The 17,727-nt window shown below is 41.3% G+C and overlaps 2 long non-coding RNA genes across 2 annotated transcripts in view; one reads left to right on the top strand and one right to left on the bottom strand.

Annotated features, from left to right (window-relative positions):
• LOC132663701 (uncharacterized) overlaps positions 1-1,804 on the top strand; it is a 44,804-nt gene extending 43,000 nt beyond the window's left edge. Inside the window, exon 4 of the long non-coding RNA XR_009603219.3 lies at positions 1,536-1,804. This is a non-coding gene — a long non-coding RNA (uncharacterized LOC132663701). The remainder of the gene's footprint in view (positions 1-1,535) is intronic.
• LOC145713007 (uncharacterized) overlaps positions 1-17,727 on the bottom strand; it is a 445,152-nt gene that overhangs the window by 68,800 nt on the left and 358,625 nt on the right. The window lies entirely within an intron of this gene.

Here is a 17,727-nt window from a genome sequence, read left to right as displayed (position 1 = left end):
AAAAATGGTAAAATACTTCTATGCATGTGAGTGAAAGATGTTAGAACTTGAGTCTCCCGTGCACAAGGAATGCCAGTTTGAATAAAGGAACATTACTTGTTCTGGCAAATTCCCCAACATGATTGTGGGTGATTGCATTTACCTTAAATACAGTGACAGAAGCTTAAAGGCAGGCCGCCTTCTTAGTTTGTTGTAAAACTGCTGACATTAAAATGAAAACAAAAGCTAGGGTGTTATTCATGGTCAAGACCAGAAAAAAATTTAAGCGAAAAAAATTTTAAACTAGAGATTCTGTTGGCACCCAGGACGTATGGATTCTCATTTAAAATTAATAGCTCCCACTTACTAAGCTATTACTTACGGTATAAACAACAGAAGGAAATAAATAGGTTTTTTCCGATATATATGCATCTTCCTTTTGTGTCATGTGCAGTGTGCCAGCAATGTGGAATTATTTGATTGTTTTTAAATCCTCATTTTCGCGTTTTTCAACATTGTAAAACGTTGCTACAAACACAACCTAATTAAGAACAGACAAAAAGAGCGAGAAAGAGGAAAAAATGCTATTTTGTTTGTTCTCCCTGCTGAAGCATTTAGAAATGACAAATGCGTGCTTGGATTTTCTTTATGTGTGGTGGTTTTGGGTTCATAAAAAAGATAAACTATTTTGTCAGATCACTGGTTAGGCGCGCATTTCTGTGATGTGTTCGCTGAATAGATATCACATTTTTCTGCTCCCCATAAAAACACTTGTATCTTCAAGAGGGAATTACACCATAGAAATTGGTTTAAATGATGTTGAGCATCACAGTGCTTCCACGGACAATTCTTACAGACCTGAATGAAAGAAAAAAAAAGGGATAAAAATACAGATTTTTTTTTTTTTAGTGAGTGGTGTAGAGAAATTAAAATATTAAAAAGGACGGATTCTCCACCAGTCGTGATGGTGTATTGTCACCCACGCGTGTATTCGCTATTTTTGCATAACAAATCACCCCAAAACGTATGCAGCAGCTTAAAAACAACAAATCCAAGATGGCTCCCACGGTTCCAGAGGATTGGGAATCTGGGGGGCGGCTTCGCCAGCTGGTTCTGGCTCAGGATCTCTCATGAGGTGGTCATCAAGGTGTTGGCCAGGCCTTTGAGAATTTGGAAAGTTGCTCGAGGGCTGCAGTTCCTCACCTCTCCACAGGCAGTCCAGCATGGTGGCTAGCTTCCCCAAAGACAGCACTGTGGGGACCCAAGAAAGAGAGAGGGGCAGAGCCATGCTACCTGTTATGACCTACTGTCTATGCCACACCACCCCTTCTCCTTAGTCTCTGTGTTAGAAGTGAGTCACTAAGCCCAGCGAATACTCAACAGAGTTAATCAGGTAAGGATATGGGCAAGAGGTGGGCCAATTTTCTTAACGGCGTAGAGGAATGAAAATACAAACCATGATCCCTGAACACAAGAAATAGCTCAGCCATATGTAATTAACTTCCTGGTTAAAAAAAGTGTTCTCATCAGGTCCTGTGTGTTTCATTTTTTTCCAGATGTGAATTATGTTGTACCAGTGGTCACTCCTGAACTGGAACATTGGCCTTTGAAATAAATCTTAGAGTTTCCAGCTTCCACGAACATCCACTCTAAGTGAGCATCTAGTGAGGCTGTTGGAATTCTCATCAAACTTCCCCTGGTTATAAAGACCCTTGATTTTAAGATAAACGTTCTGTGAAGGAATACATGACAGAAAGCACAGACTGTGAGAGGGAATAAGCTCCCAGACCACTGGCATTGAGTTTTCCCGAAGACGAGCGAGGCCCGGAAGGCTACTGGAAACACTTCATTTCTGTAAATAAAGATCAAGTCTCACTATTTAGATTTGAGCTAAATTTCCATGCAGTCCTGTTAAACTGGTGGCGTGTCAGGTACAGATTACAATTTTCCACTCTCCAGTTTCCTCTGTAAAATAGAAGTTAGTGACTTTGGTTCAAATAGATAATGAACATAAGGGGTTGAAAATATCCTACGACAAGCAACAGCAAAATGTAACTGAACCCACGCTTCTGGGTTTTGGTGTTTTTTTGTTTTTTTTTTTTAATGTTAATTTATTTTTGAGAGAGAGAGAGAGAGTCTGCATATCAGGGGGGGACGGGCAGAGAAAGAGAGGGGGACAGATGCTCTAAAGTGGGCTCTGCCCTGTCAGCACAGAGCACGATGGAGGGTTCGAACTCCCGAACCATGGGATCGTGACCTGAGCCGAAGTGGGATGCTCGACTCACTAAGCCACCCAGGCACCCCCCTCCATGCTTTTGTTTAAAAAATTTTTTATATACATTTATTTATTTTTGACAGAGAGAGATCGAGCCCAAGTGGGGGAGGGGCAGAGAGAGAGGGAGACACCAAATCCGAAGCAGGCTCCAGGCTCCGAGCTGTCAGCACAGAGCCCGACGCGGGGCTCGAACCCACAAACCACAAGATCATGACCTGAGCCGAAGTCAGACGGTCAACCGACTGAGCCACCCAGGCGCCCCATGCTTTTGTTTTAAAAGAAGAGTCATTTTATCGTAAAGCAGTGGTACTCAGGATTTTTGTTTTGTTTTGTTTTTAGTCCCTCGGTTCCTTCACATTCTTGATGCCTTTTAAGGATCCCAAGGAGCTTTTATTTGTGTGAATTCTAACTATCCATCTTTACCATATTGGAAACTGAAATTGAGAATTTAAAATCTTTTTTATCGATTGACTGATCTGAAAATAGCAACAGGGAGCACATTTTACGTTCGTAACATGTTGGCATTACCACGAAACGAATTCTGATTTCACAGGCGCCCTGGTGTCAGACATAAACTATCAGTTACTTTTGGAACATAAAATAACATAATGAAAGCCACAACTTGAAAAGGAATTTGCTTGCCTTGGCTTATTTACCATAGTTCAAAAAGCTGTGAAAGGTGTTAACATCTTAGCAAAGTTTTTTCAGTTATGATGAACTTGTTTTCTTGGTTTGCTGATTATTACCTTTGCCTACAATATGAATGGTGCACTATTTTCTTTCTTTTTTTAATTATTTTTTTTCATGTCTATTTACTTTTGAGAGAGAGAGAGAGAGAGAATGAACAGGGGAGGGTCAGAGAGAGAAGGAGACACAGAATCTGAAGCAGGCTCCAGGCTCTGAGCTGTCAGCACAGAGCCCGATGTGGGGCTCGAACTCACGAACTGCGAGATCATGACCTGAGCTGAAGTCAGATGCTTAACTGACTGAGCCACCCAGGTGACCCCTGTCTTTATTTTTATTTATTTTTGGGAGAGAGAGCGAGTGAGGAAAGGGCAAGAGAGAGGGAGACAGAATCCCAAGCAGGCTCCACACTGTCAGTGCAGAGCCTGATGCAGGGCTTGAACCCAGGAACTGTGAGATCATGACCTGGGCTGAAACCAAGAGTTAAGCATCTGCTTAACTGACTGAGCTACCCGGGTGCCCCAGTGCACGGTTTTCTGTTGCCACCGTGGCATATTACCACAAACTTAGAGATCTGCGGTAACAAACATCCATTTCTTATCTCATAGTTCTGTAGGCCAGAAGTGGAGGACCCCATGGCTTATCCAGTTCTCCACTCAGATGCTCACAGGCTGAAGTCAAGGTGTTGACAGGACTTCATCCACTTCCGGAGAGCCTGAGGGAGAAAGGAGCTTTTAAGCTTATTATTAATTCAATGCTGGCCCAAATCATTCCTTGTGGCTGTAGGATTGAACTCTGTTTCCTTTCTGGAAGGCAACTGGAGGTCATTCTCAACACCAAGAGTTTTTTAGACAAGAAAAATCATATAGGTCAGAAACTCAGATCCGCGCAAAGAAAGAAAGAGCATGGGAGAATGAACAATTGTAGGTAAAATATAAAAGTTTTATTTTTCTTATCCTTAAATGATTTAACAGATAACAGTCTGCTTAAAATAGTACTAGCAAGTGTATTTAATTATGTATGTCTTTGTATACACAAAACATATGGAGATATATGCCTATGTATAAATGAAATAACGGCAATAATACAAGCTATGGGAGGGAGAAATTCGGCATTTTTTTGTTACTATATGGTACTGGCACCAATGGTGAAGTAGGGTAGTGTTCTTTGACATTGGAATGGAATTTGTCGTAAATGTCTATTGCAAACACAAGAACAACAACTAAAAACTGTTTCTAAAAAGAAGGGTAATGGATATGCTAATAAAGAGGAACAAGTGAAATCCTATCATGCTCAGTCAAAACCACAAAAGGCAGAAAAAGAGTGGAGGACAAAAATAGGAACGAGAATTAACACCAATCTTCAAACGCTTCCAAAAATTAAGGGGGAGGGAACATAGTCTAACTTATTCTATGAGATGAGCTTCACCCTAATACCAAACCCAAGACATGTTGAGAAAAGTGTAGCCCGGTATCCTTTGTCAATAAAAATGCGAAAAATCCTCAGTAAATCGTAGCAAAACAAAGTTAGAAAATATTTTTTAAAAAAAATAAATGGCACCTGCGTGGTTCAGTCAGTTAAGCAACCAACTCTTGGTTTCAGCTCAGGTCATGAGGTCTCACAGTCATGAGATTGAGCCCCGCATCCAGCTCCACACTGAGTACGGAACCTGAATGGTATTCTCTCTTTTCCTCTTTCTCTGCGCTCCCCCCCACCCCCGTCAAAATAAATAGACAAACTTTATTTTTTCAAGTTTACTTGAGAGAGAGAGAGTACACAGGGGAGGGCAGAGAGACAGGGAGAGAGAGAGAGAGAGAGAGAGAGAGAGAATCACAAGCAGGGTCCCAACATGGGGCTCTAACCCACAAACTGTGAGATCATAACCTGACCTGAAATCAAGAGTCAGACACTTAACTGACTGAACCACTCATGTGCCCCTAAATAAACTTAAAAAAATGATACACTATGGCCAGATGGCCAGGAAAGCAACAATGTCTCAACATAGGACAATCAATAAATAAAACATACTACACTAATAGAATAAAGGCAAAAAGGAACACATAGTCATTTTACTCTATGCAGAAAAACATTTTCGATAAAATCTAACATCCTTTAATGATAAAAACACTTAACAAAGTAGAAATAGAAAAAAATTACATTAACAGAATAAAGTTCAGGTGTGAAAAACCCACTGCTAACATTATACTCAGTGGTGAAAGACTAAAAGGTTTTTCTCTAAGCTCAGGAACAAGACAAGAATGTCTACTTTGGCTACTTGTATTCAACATGGTATTGGAAGTTCTAGCCAGAGCAATTAGGCAAGAAAAAAGAAATAAAGGACATTCAAATTGTAAAGGCAGAAATGGACTACCTCTACTTACAGATGACATGATCCTACATATACAAAATCCTAATATCTATTAGATCGGATCCTTTGACACCAGCAAAATTGCAGGGTACAAGGTGAACACAAAACTCAGTTGTGTTTCTGTAGGCCAGCAAAGAACAATCCCGAAAGGAAATTTTCAATTTATAACAGCATCCAGAGGAATAAAATACTTAGGGGAAAATATAATCAAGGAGATGTAAGTTTGTACACTTAAAACTCCAGGTGATGGTTGAAATAAATGGAACTGTATCCCATTTTCATGGATTGGAAGACTAAATATTGTTAAGATGGCAATACTACCCAAAGGGCCCTAAAGCTTCAGTACCATTTCTGTTAGAGAGAGAGAGAATTTGGAAGGCTCACATTTGTCCTTTCAACTTACTCTACAGATGCAATAATCAATATGGGGTATCAGCATAAGGATAGATATATAAGCCAATGGAGTAGAATTGAAAGTCCAGAAGGAAACCCATACGTCTTTGGCTTATTGATTTTCAACAAGGGTATCAAGACCATTCAGTGTTGAAAAAAAAATGTTTAATACCTGGTAGTAGAATAAATAGATATTTACATGCAAAAGAATGAAGTTAGAGCCCTACTTCATACCCTATCCAAAAATTAACTCCAAATGGATAAGCAATCTAAAATATGCAAACCAGAAGTATGAAACTACTAGAAGAAAGCAGAGAGATGAATATTTGCAAACTTACATTTGGCAGTGGTTTTTGTTTGTTTGTTTGTTTGTTTTCAGGTCTGCCACCTAAAAGAAGCAACAAAAGAATGAAGAGATAAATTGGACTCCAGTAAAATCCAGACCTTTCATGCATCTAAGGGTGTTATCAAGAAAGGGAAAAGAAACTCCAGAGAATAACAGAAAATATTTGCAAATAATATGTGTGGTGAAAGTTTGCCATCCCGAACACATAAAGAACCCTGACAATTAGCAAAAAATAGACAACCCCCCCCCCCCGGTTAAAAAATGAGCAAAGTACTTGAATATACATTTCTCCAAAGAACATGTACGTATAGCCCACAAGCACATGAGAAGATGCTCAACATCATTAGTTGCTAGAGAAATGCAAATCAAAACCAAAATGAGACACCATGTCATACATATTAGGACTGCCTTTTTTTAATGTTTTTTTTTTTTTTAGAGAGAGAGAGAGAAAAAGCGTGAGTGGGGGAGGGGCAGAGAGAGAGACCCACACACAGACTCTGAAGCAGGCTCCAAGCTGAGGGCAGAGAGACCCATGTGGGGCTCCAACTCACGAACCACTAGATCACGACCTGAGTCGAAGTCAGACGCTTAACCAACTGAGCCACCCAGCTGCCCCACGAATATAGTTTTTGGATGCAAATAAGTATTGGCGAGGATGTGGACAAATTGGAACCCTTGTACATTTCTGATAGGAATGTAGAAGACGCAGCCACCGTGCAAAAGCGTTTGACTCTTTCTCAGAAAGTTAGAATTGTCAACACAGCAATTCCTCTCCTAGTTCTATTTCCCCCCCAAATGGAAAATAAGGACTCAAACAAATCTTGTTCACCAATATTTACGGCAGCACAATCCACAATAGCAAAAACGTGGAAACAAGCCAAATGTTTGGCAGGAGTTGACTAAGTAAACAAAATGTGCCATCTACACACGACGGAGTACTATTCTGTCATAGAGAAGAAGGAAGTATGGATACCTGCAAATATATGCTGTAAGATAAACCTTGAAAACATTATGCTAAGTAAAGACGCTGGCCACAAAAGGCTATATCTTGTATGATTCTATTCATATGAAACATCCAAGATGGTTAAATCCATGAGGACAGAAAGCATATTGGTTATAGCTAGGGTCTAAGAACCAATTGGGGTGTGACTATTTAATGGCTATGGGATTTTAATGAAGTGATGAAAACGTTTCAGAAATTGATATAGCTGTGGGTTATACAACATTGGGAATGTTCTAAATACCACTTAACTATATATTTTAAAATAGTTAACTCTGGGGTACTTGGGTGGCTCAGCTGTTTAAGCCTCCCACTCTCGATTTCGGCTCAGGTCATGATCTCACAGTTTGTGAGTTCGAGCCCCATGTGGGGCTCTGTGCTGACAGTGCAGAGCATGCTTGGGATTCTCTCTCTCCTCTCTCTGCCCCTCCCCTGCTCGCTCTCAAAAAATAAATAAACTAAAATAAATAGATCAATCAATAAAATGGTTAATTTTATGTTGTGTGAATTTTACCTGCATCAAAAAATAAAAAGAAAGCACAAACCAAAGAAAACAACAAAGTCGACAAAATTGACAGGTGGATTTTTAGCAATCTATTTGTTTGGGATATAGTGCTTTCTACCTCCCTCATTAACAAACTTGTGGAAAGGAGAGTCTATATTCCATAATCACTTCCTTGCTCATCCATTGTAACCTAACGTTGCATCAATGCCCTCTTCTCCATAACTCCAGTGAACTTACTCTCTAAGCAGGTAGAACTAGCCTCTCATTTTCTTAATCTCTTGAGCTTCCTCTGACTTCTCTGGTTCACTGGATATTTATGTGCTCTCGACAATTTTATAGAGTAATAGGAAATAAAGAATTGTATGTTCAAGTTTCACTACAAGTTAAATAGCTATTACTCTCACAGAAGAGGGGACGATCATTTTTTAGTGCTGGGAGGAGTGAAGCCTTACAGGAAATGTGACATTTCACTACCTTAATAAATGACAAGTGTGAGTGATCAGTCCCATTTCAACAAACACGGGGGAAGAAAGGAGAAGAAAGGAGAAGAGGAAAGTGTATTTACAGATGGGAAAGACAGAGACTTAGGGAGAAGAACCACCTGACATTCACCATTTTTTACATATTTATTTATTTTGAGAAAGAAAGCACAGCGGGGGGAGGGCCAGAGGGAGGGAGAGGGAGAATCCCAAGCAGGTTCTGCACTGTTGGTACAGAACCTGATATGGGGGTTGATCCCGTGAACCATGAGATCATAACCTGAGCCAAAGTCAAGAGGCAGACGCTGAACCGACTGAGCCACCCAGGGGCCCCAAGATTCACCATCTTAAAAGTAAGATTCACAAATGTCTTTTCCCTCCTCATTCCAAAGGATCAAATTATATTTTAAATGGCATGATAAAGGTTTTACAATATCTTAAAATGTTTATATTTCTTAATGGACTTGTGTAACTTACTTTTTAAAGTTGACGACAATGTCTTGAGGTGGTTGTTTTCAAGCTAAACAGGAATATATTATGACTTTGTCTAATGCTCTCCTGCACAGCACATCCTTCCTGTCTATTTTTTTCCTGTTCCTTATTTCCGCCAGCATCACAGTGACTGCTGGCAAGTGACATATAAGAACGCAAATGATAAGCTTGAACTTTGGCTCATGGGAGTGAAGGAAATCTCATATCATGCCGTCAAAAAATGAATCACACTGAAATTTTAACATTTAAAATGTTCACATTATAAAACATATTTCGGTGGGTCCCGGAGACTGGCATTTAAGCAGGCTTTTACCTGGAGCTACAATTATTTTGCCTGATGACTCAATTTATACCAACAAAGAGGTCAGTTCAATAATCCGAAGTTGAAAAGGGGAAATCACTTAATACATAAGCAGGCAGAAAACAAAACAAAACGCATTTCTTTCTTCATATCCTTTATTAAGCTTAGAAAATAAAGCAAAACAAAAGAAGATATTAAAAGGAGGTGGAAACGAAATCGGAACCAGAGAGGCAGCATAGAGGCTCCCCGATGGTTTGTACTAGTAGGAGCTACAGCCCGCTAACTTCTGGATAGAAGACACAATCTGGTTAAGACTGATGGATCGCTGGTTTGCATATACCCAACCACTTCCCATATACTTTTATGGAGCGATCAACGACTGCCAGGCCTGTGGCTAATCCTCTGGAATTTAGCATCAGTAAAATATGAATCACCACCTCCCTCCAGGAACTCACAGTCATCTTGGGAAACCTTCACATAAACAGGAGTCTATCATTTTGGCAGTATTCCTGTAAAACTGATGTGCGAATTTCCACGCTTTCCTACGATGCAGCAGTTGTGTTTCTTGGTGTGTTTCCCACGGAAACTCTTGCGTGAGCCCAAGGAGGCGTGAAAAAATATCCATGGCAGGCCTCATATGTAACAGTGAGCAACTGGCAACAACTTAAACCTTCCTTAACAAAGCAACAGATGAATTAGGTGAAGGCAGAACCATAAAACTGAGCACATTATAACACTTAAAAATATACATATTTATTTGTATATATGCTTATGTAGACATATACACACATGTACCTCCCCAAATAGATTTCAGTAACATAGTATACTCTTTCAAAGTTGTTCTTTCTAAAAAGTGTTTATTTATTTATTATTTTTGAGAGCAAGAGATAGAGAGTCAGCAGGGGAGGGGCAGAGAGAGAGGGAGACGGAATCCCAAGCAGGCTCCGCGTGCTGTGTGGGGCTCCAGCTCACCAACCGTGAGATCATGACCCGACCTGAAATCAAGGCAGACATGCTCAATTGACTGAGCCACCCAGGCGCCCCCAAAGATGTTCTTTTGTGTAACTTACATAAATTCATAACATAAAAATAATATGATTTGTGGTTTATAAATACCCATTCATCTAAGTATTAAAATATGCCCAAAAGTTACACATTAAATTCACGAGAGGGTTGCCTCCTTATGGAGGAAAGATCTCACGCATTCCATAATTGTTTAATGCGACCTTGGGGACAGGGTGCTGAAGTCACGGAGCTTGTACATGAGAGCAGGGATGTGGACGGACACTCGTAAACATAGAACAATGTTGGATGGTGAAGAAATAGGATAGAGTCATGTGCTCAAGAGAGACTACAGGGCTGCTTCAGACTGGGAAGCTGGGAAGAGCCAGAGGAAGGTGGCGTGAGAGGGCATCGACCGCGTTAAAACCAAGGGGAGGAAGGAGCATTGCAGGTAGAGGGAGGACCGGGCGCCGTGAACTCAAGTAAGAGGCCAGTCCGGATCAGTCGCGAAGAGAGGGGAGAAGGGCAGCAGAGAAAGGTGAGGTACAGATCACGGTGACTGTGGGCCACGCCATCAAAGAGAGGTGGCTTCCATTTGAAGGGGAATAGGATGTATGGGAGCCTATGAGGCAAAGGAATGATGGGACATAGTTTACCTTTTAAAGACTCACTCTGGGGGCTGCTTGAAGAACAGCTTATTAAAGAATCGTGAGGGTCAGACTAGCCAGGAGGTTTTTGTGGAGTCCAGGCGGCAGGCTAAGTGAGTGACGGGTGGACAGGGACAGATGTGCAATGGCGTGGTGTTTGGGAAAATGCCCAAGTAGATTGGATTAAGAGAGAATGGGCAAGGAAAAGAGAAGAATTCAGAAAATCTCCTGGTTTCTGGCTTGAGGAAGGGCGTGTGTCCTACTCTATTGGGGAAGTGGCAGGAGAACCGGGTTTGGGGACACGGAAGTTAGGAGTTCTGTTTGGCCACATTAAGTCTGAGATGTTTATTACACGTCCGTGCATAGGTACGTGTCATGAGTTGGATGTAGCCGTCAAGGTGGTGGCAAGAGGGAGGAGGAAGGGGAGAGTCATTGGCACGTGGGTGATGACTGAAAAGAAGTGGTGGACCAGAGCACCAGCAATGGTGAAAATTTAGAAATTTTCTAAAGGGGTCTTGGATCCAGAACTCCTTCTCCAACAGCATAAAACCAAGCAAATTGGACAAAAAGAAGAAAAAAAAAAAAAAGAGCTAGCCAAGGAAGGGGAAGTGGAGACAAATGTCCAGGCAGCACAGAGGACAGATTCAAGGTCCCGATCTCGTGGTCCATGGATGTGAGCCCCGCGTCGGGCTCTGTGCTGATGGCTCAGAGCCTGGATCCCGCTTCGGATTCTGTGTCTCCCTCTCTCTCTGCCCCCCGCCCCCATTCGCTCTCTCTCTGTCTCTGTCTCTGTCTCTCTCTCTCTCTCTCTCAAAAACAAATAAACATTAAAAAAATAAAAAGACAGGCTGCACCTACGACAGAATGTTACGAATACATGGTGCAAATACAAGTATTTGGCTTCTTTGTCCTTTTCTATATTTTACGCATTGTTCCAAAGGGACAGCACATGCTTGCCCACACCTGTAATTATGGTGGGAGGGTAGCTATTATTTTCTGTGATGGAGCCAGCCAGCTGGATTTAATTTTAAGAAAGCAGTTCACAACTGGGTAGAGAGTGTTTGGGGGAGGTGATGACTTTTCTAGAGCTCCTAAGCAGTTCCGATTCTCCTCTTCCTGAAACGTAAAAAAGACTGCGCTCCTCAGAGCCAGGCAGATGGATCGACTCTCCTGAACGATTCAGGCCAACAGGTTACGACTGGAAGTGTCCTCTGTCGCTTCTGGACCAAAGCCCCGAGACGCTGGAGAAGCTCCCCGTGTCATTCTTCTGTCAGAGGAAACCTGACGCTTTGTGTGAAATGTGTCTTGAGAAGCCCCTGGCGACACTGAGATGCCATGTGGAGCCTGGTTGCCCTGGAGATTTGCTCAGAATCACAATGAACTCTGCAGAAGCAAAAAAAAAAAAAAAAAAGGACTTTCTTAGGTTCAGCAACTGAGGTTATGGTGGTGTTTGTTGTTACCCCAACACAACTCAGCCTCAACCTCCTACCATGTGAATCTCCCTGTACCTACCCCGGAGCCTAGACCCTACCATGTGCCAAAGGAAGACGGCTGTTATCCCCTGTGAATTCAGCTTCTTACTAACCTGCCCAGAGGCTTATTTTTTATCTCCTGACATTGTCTCTTCTCTGCCAAAATCGTGTGGGCTGGATAAAGAGGCCTTTCCAGAATGCTACGTGAAGAAATCAGTTGGTTAAGGCTGGAGAGTCAAGCCGACAGAAGATAGAATTTGCATAATCCTAAGGCTTCAGCCGGGGGACTGGTCCCCAGGTGGTATGGGTTGAATTGCAGCCCCCAAGTTTCTTCAGTTGAAGTTTTTTTTCTTTTTTAAAGTTTATTTATTTATTTTGAGAGAGACATAGACCGTGTGACCTGGGGAGGGGCAGAGAGGCGGAGAGAATTCCACGCAGGCTTCCGGCTGTCAGAGCCCGATGAACCCAGGAAGCTACGAGATCATGATCTGAGCCGAAACCAAGGGTAGGACACTGAACCGACTGAGCCACCCGGGTGCCCCTCTTCTGTTGAAGTAGTAACCCCTGCACTGCAGAATGTGACAACACGGTGTTGGAACCCTGGCTGACCTCTACCCCCGGGGGTCACCATGGCCTGAGAGACAGTGAGCCCCGTGTCCTGCAGCCAGGCAGCCGCTGGGCTCCAGGAGCAGGGGAGGCCAGGCTGTCCTCTCCCACGGCACTGAGCCTAGCCTGACCATCAGCAGGTCAGAGACAAATCACAATCTCAGGGGGAAGCAGAGACCAGTGGAAGGACGACAGGGCTGACCTTTTTTCTTGTGGGAAGATAGCAGATGGGGCTAGAGTCTAACAGTCTGGTGCAAATGTGCCCAGATCCCGGACCCGAGTCCCATCAGGGACCCAAGTCCCATCAGTGACAGGGGTAAATCCTAATGAGAAATCAGCAAGCTATGGGAAGTTTCCAGGGACCCCAAAATGCCGTGCAAATGGGAGAGGTAGATATTAAGGCCATTCTCCACTCATAGAAAATAGATGTCTTCCAAGTAATTTTTATTCTTGCCGATTAATGTTTTCACGCTCAGGTTATACATTAGGGAAGCTATTTCAGGGGCTCTTAAATGCATGAAACGAATTCCTGTGATTTTTCCAGAGTTAAGTCTGTAGACTGCGGATTTCCACAGATGCAAATTGCTGTGCTAGAGGCTGAACCACGGGTCCCACCTGCCACGAATGCATCGTGTGTGTAAGTCAGGGACCGGCGCGAAGGTGTCCGAGGGTAGCTAAAGCCCATCAGACAAAATGAGTCACAACTATTTGTCTTAACGCCTTGTTTTCTCAATGATTTGTTTCTAGTTAAATGTCACCTACTGTTTTCTTACTTATCTAGGAATTTTATTTAAAATATGTTCATTGTAATGTCTTGTTGGCATAGGTTTAAACTATCTTAATCGTCGCATATTATTATAGCTCATTATCATCCATGTTTTCGTTTGTGCTCATTCTCATTAAGTAAAATAAAAATGTAGAATTAAAAAAAAAAACAGAGACTTTCTAGAGCAGTTTTAGGTTCGTAGCAAGACAAAGTGCAGGGAATTACTGTATACCCTCTATCCCCATAAATGCACAGCCTCCCCTCCTGTCAACATTCTGCCCCAGAGTGGTACATGTGCTACAATCCACGTAGCTACCGTGAACCAACTAAGTCACGAGCCATGTCAATAGTTGAGTGTATTTTTGTGGGTCTATTTCTGCGCTGTCCATTCTGTTCCATTGATCTGTCTGTTTTCACATCAATACCGCACGCTCTTGATTACTTTACCTTCATAGTAAGTCCTTCCGCGTAGGATAGTGTCAATCCTCCAACTTTGTTCTCCCCCTTCCATATTGTGTTGGCTATTCTGGGTCTCCACACGAATGCTAGATTTAGTTTGTCGATATCCACAAAAATAAGCTGGTAGGGTTTTGACTGTGATTGTGTTGAATCTGTAATCAAAGATGGAAGAACTGACGTGTCGGCAACATGCCGTATATGCAGAAGTCCACTAAATGCTGGGAGTGGTATCCCATCGTATCCACGTCCAGGCCATACACAGTGGAGGGATTATACAGGCATGCACACCAGAGGTGGGAACTTCGGGGCTATCTTAGAAATGCGGTCATGACACTGCCCTATATTAAAGTGACTTAAGACATATAACCCATAAATGCAGTGTGTGGTCCTTGCTCGACCCTGGTTTGAACAAACCAGTTATAAAAAGACATTTGGGGGACAACTTGGTAAAGATCATAGGAACTGTTGTTAATTTTGGTGAAGTGATCATGGCAGTTTCAGGGTTTTTTTTTTCAAATATTTATGTATTTTGAGAGGGAGAGAGTGTGAAAGGGAGAAGGGCAGAGAGAGAGGAAGACAGAGGATCCGAAGTAGGCTCTGCACCGTCAACGCAGAGCCCGATGCGGGGCTTGAACCCACGATCCACAAGATGATGACCTGAGCCAAAGTCGAAGTTGGACCCTTAACGGACTGAGCCACCCAGGTGCCCCGTGTTTCAGATATCTTGATTAAAAAAGTCTTATGTTCTAAAGTTCCCAATGGAAATATTTAGAAAGAAAGTGTCCAAATGTCTGTACTTCCCTTGAAAATATTTCTTCCAAAACAAGAATTAGAAGACACAATTATGGCAAGGTGTGAATGGTTGTCGTATCTAGATGACAAATGCTTTCCACCAGGATTTTCAGTACAAAAAGACAAACAACAGAGAAGTGAGAAGAAACAACAAGGCCTCGGCACCAGTCTTTCGGAGTATATACATGGCTGACGGAATTTGTTTTTAATAACTTTTTATTTTAAAGATTTTTAGATTTGCTGGGAAGTCGCAAAGAGAGTAGAGTTCCAATCTGCCCTCGGCCCGGCTTCCCCCATGTTATCTTAGCCAACCAGTATTTGCCAAAACCAACAGAAAGAGACTAGCATGGGTATGATCTAACTAAACTACAGATTTATTGGGATCTCATGAGTTTATCTTTTTTTTTTTTCTTTCTAGTGTTCGGAGGCTCCACGTTGCATTTAGTTTTGCTTAGACTGTGGGGAACGTCAAAGTTTTTAGTATCACGGGAAAAACTTGGAGAAGCCAGCTGGGTGCATCGAGCTTTCCCCCTCAGTAGAAGTAAGCTAAGAATGTAATTAATGACCGGCTGCATGCTTTACTTGATTTTTGCCCAGTGATTAGTAAAAGCCATTCGGGGATAAGAGTTTAATAAGGTGAATAGTAACTTTATAAAGTAACACAGGAGATTGTTCATATTTGACAAATGGACCAGGAAAACACATCACCACCACCACTACCGACAGCAACGACAAGAAAACAGAAAAAAACACTCTTCCGATTTACAAAAAATTTGGCTTTTGTTTGTCGGTTTTTGCTTTTGGCTTTCCTGTCACAAAGGGTAGAGACAGAAATAAAATACAAGGGGTCTCTCATCCATGGAAAGGTTTTAGTCCGTATCTACCCTTGGCAAAACTGAAACCTAAACCATGAGCGAGAGAGCCTTAGTTTTCTGCCTTCTGCAAGTCAGCTGAAAATTAATGAGTCGAATCAGTACTTTCAAAATTAGTAATGAACAAAGTCAACAATAAGCCTGGAAATTGCTCCATTAAAAATTCTTTTTCAAGGACAGTGCCGGAAGAATTGATGTCTTTATTTCATTGGGGGGGAAAATGAAACATTTATTCGTACTGCGTACAATATCATTACAGAGCTCTCACTTTGCTGGTCCACGTGGGACCACATCTGCCTGGGGGAGGGGGGGGGATGACTGCTTTAATCCTTTCCATATGTGACTTTGACAATGGATCCTCAGGAGAGTACATTTCTCAACGCTGATATAAATTATAATTTCTGCCAAAAGACTGACATATTGGTTGGTTTAGAAAGGTCTATTATCGAATTCCAGATAAGCTTGGCAGTTTTTGATACTAAATCACATGCTCAGACACTGTCACATTTGGAATCTTGCTGGAGATGTGGATTTAAAGCTCACTGGTGTGAATTTGAAGGCCGATTGCTTTACAGGTGCAGCAGCTTGACAAGGCAGAGTCTTCAACTGTCCAAAAAGCAATCAAATTGCTGTGGATGATACACATGTCCTTCACTCGCAGGGCCCCGTGAGCCTCAGGGTTGAATCAAGAGCGACTTCGTGTGGCTCTTAGGTTGTTCAGAACCAACAGAATGGCTTTTATTTCCAGGCCTAGCACTAAGATATCACTCTGACGAGACGGGCGTTTTTGTGAATTCCCAGTGTTTATTTCCTCATTGTGATTATGTGTCCACGTGAGAAGCAAAAAAACTGATATAATAATTAAAATTACACTACAAGGGAACTATTAGAGGGGTCTCCCCTTTTCTCTCGGGAGTTAGATAAAATTTAATGAATTGCTCATTTCTGTGCTCTGTGGAATCTTAACACTTTCCTCCAAAGTCATGAAATGTTCCAGATGATGTAAGATCTCATAATCTTCCTGGATGATAATTTCTGTTTCCTTATTTCACAGATCACTTTGTACCCATGATACCTTATATCTTAACTCACAAATGAAACTAACTCCCCTCCTTAATTTCAACAACCACGCTAATGAGGAAATAACAACGCTGTCACGTTAATGCTGGGTCACAAAATACAAAAATAGCCATTGGACATGGTGGAAATGTAAATGTAAAATGTAATTGTAAATTCGATGCAAAATGACATTGAAATAAAAATCAGGTAAACCTCAAAATAGGAGATGACTAGAAAATCACTAGAAGAGTACTAGAAGTAGTCCATTACAATAAAATTTATAATTTCAAATTTTATTCTGAAAAAAAAAATCTATTCCGAAACCAGAATTTAATGTATTACGACTAGAATGAGGCTTACACTCTGAACACAGTACAGTGATATTAAGAAACATAAAATTAAGTAAAAGAGAGTTTGAGAGAGATTGAAAATGTCAATTGAGAGAGATCAATGAAAAGCTATTAAGGTATGAGAAGTAGAGAACAGCAAAGAAAGAACATTATTTTTTTTTTTTTTGTCTGCCTAATTCCAAAATACAACACATCAGTTGATTTTGAACAGTGGAATCGCTGGATAGATCCATTCGCAAACCTAGCTCTGTGCCTTTATTGGCATGCGCATTCGACTTTTGTGTAAGTCCAATAATGTAATGTTATAATTATCACACAATCTCATGCTTTCTAAAGTAGTTAAGAGAATAAATAAGAAGAATAAATAAATAAATAAATAAATAAATAAATAAATAAAAATAATAAATAAATAAGAATCACTTCTAGAATATTTTGTAGTAACCCATATATTCACCATTTCCATGGCTGTTTATTTCTTCCTATGGAGTTAATTGCCACCCGATGTAAAATTTTTTCCCAGACAAAAAGACTTCTTTGTAGCGTTTCTGATATGTCAATCCTGTTAGCAATAAATCCTTTCACCCTTTGATGATCTGGACCTGTCTTGATTTCACTTTTGGTTCCGAAGGAACGTTTTTCTGGAAATAGAACTCTTGGTGGCTCATCCCCCAGCAGTTTGACTGTGCCATTCCAGTGTCTTCTGCTTTACATCATGTCTAGTTAAAAACATGAAAAGAAAGAAGGAACCAAAGCCCATGCTCAAAATTAAAGGGGAAAAAAAAAATCAGTTCATATATTCCCAGATGTTATACGTAAGACAGACTTTAAAGCAGCAACTAAATTATATTCAAACAAGTAAAATAAACTGGGTTCAAGGAAT

Source organism: Panthera onca, chromosome D4 (assembly GCF_046562875.1).
Source record: "Panthera onca isolate mPanOnc1 chromosome D4, mPanOnc1 haplotype 2, whole genome shotgun sequence".
NCBI classification, from domain to species: Eukaryota; Metazoa; Chordata; class Mammalia; order Carnivora; family Felidae; genus Panthera; species Panthera onca.
Note: the sequence above shows the minus strand (reverse complement) of the source record. Positions and strands in the feature narration are given on the sequence as shown.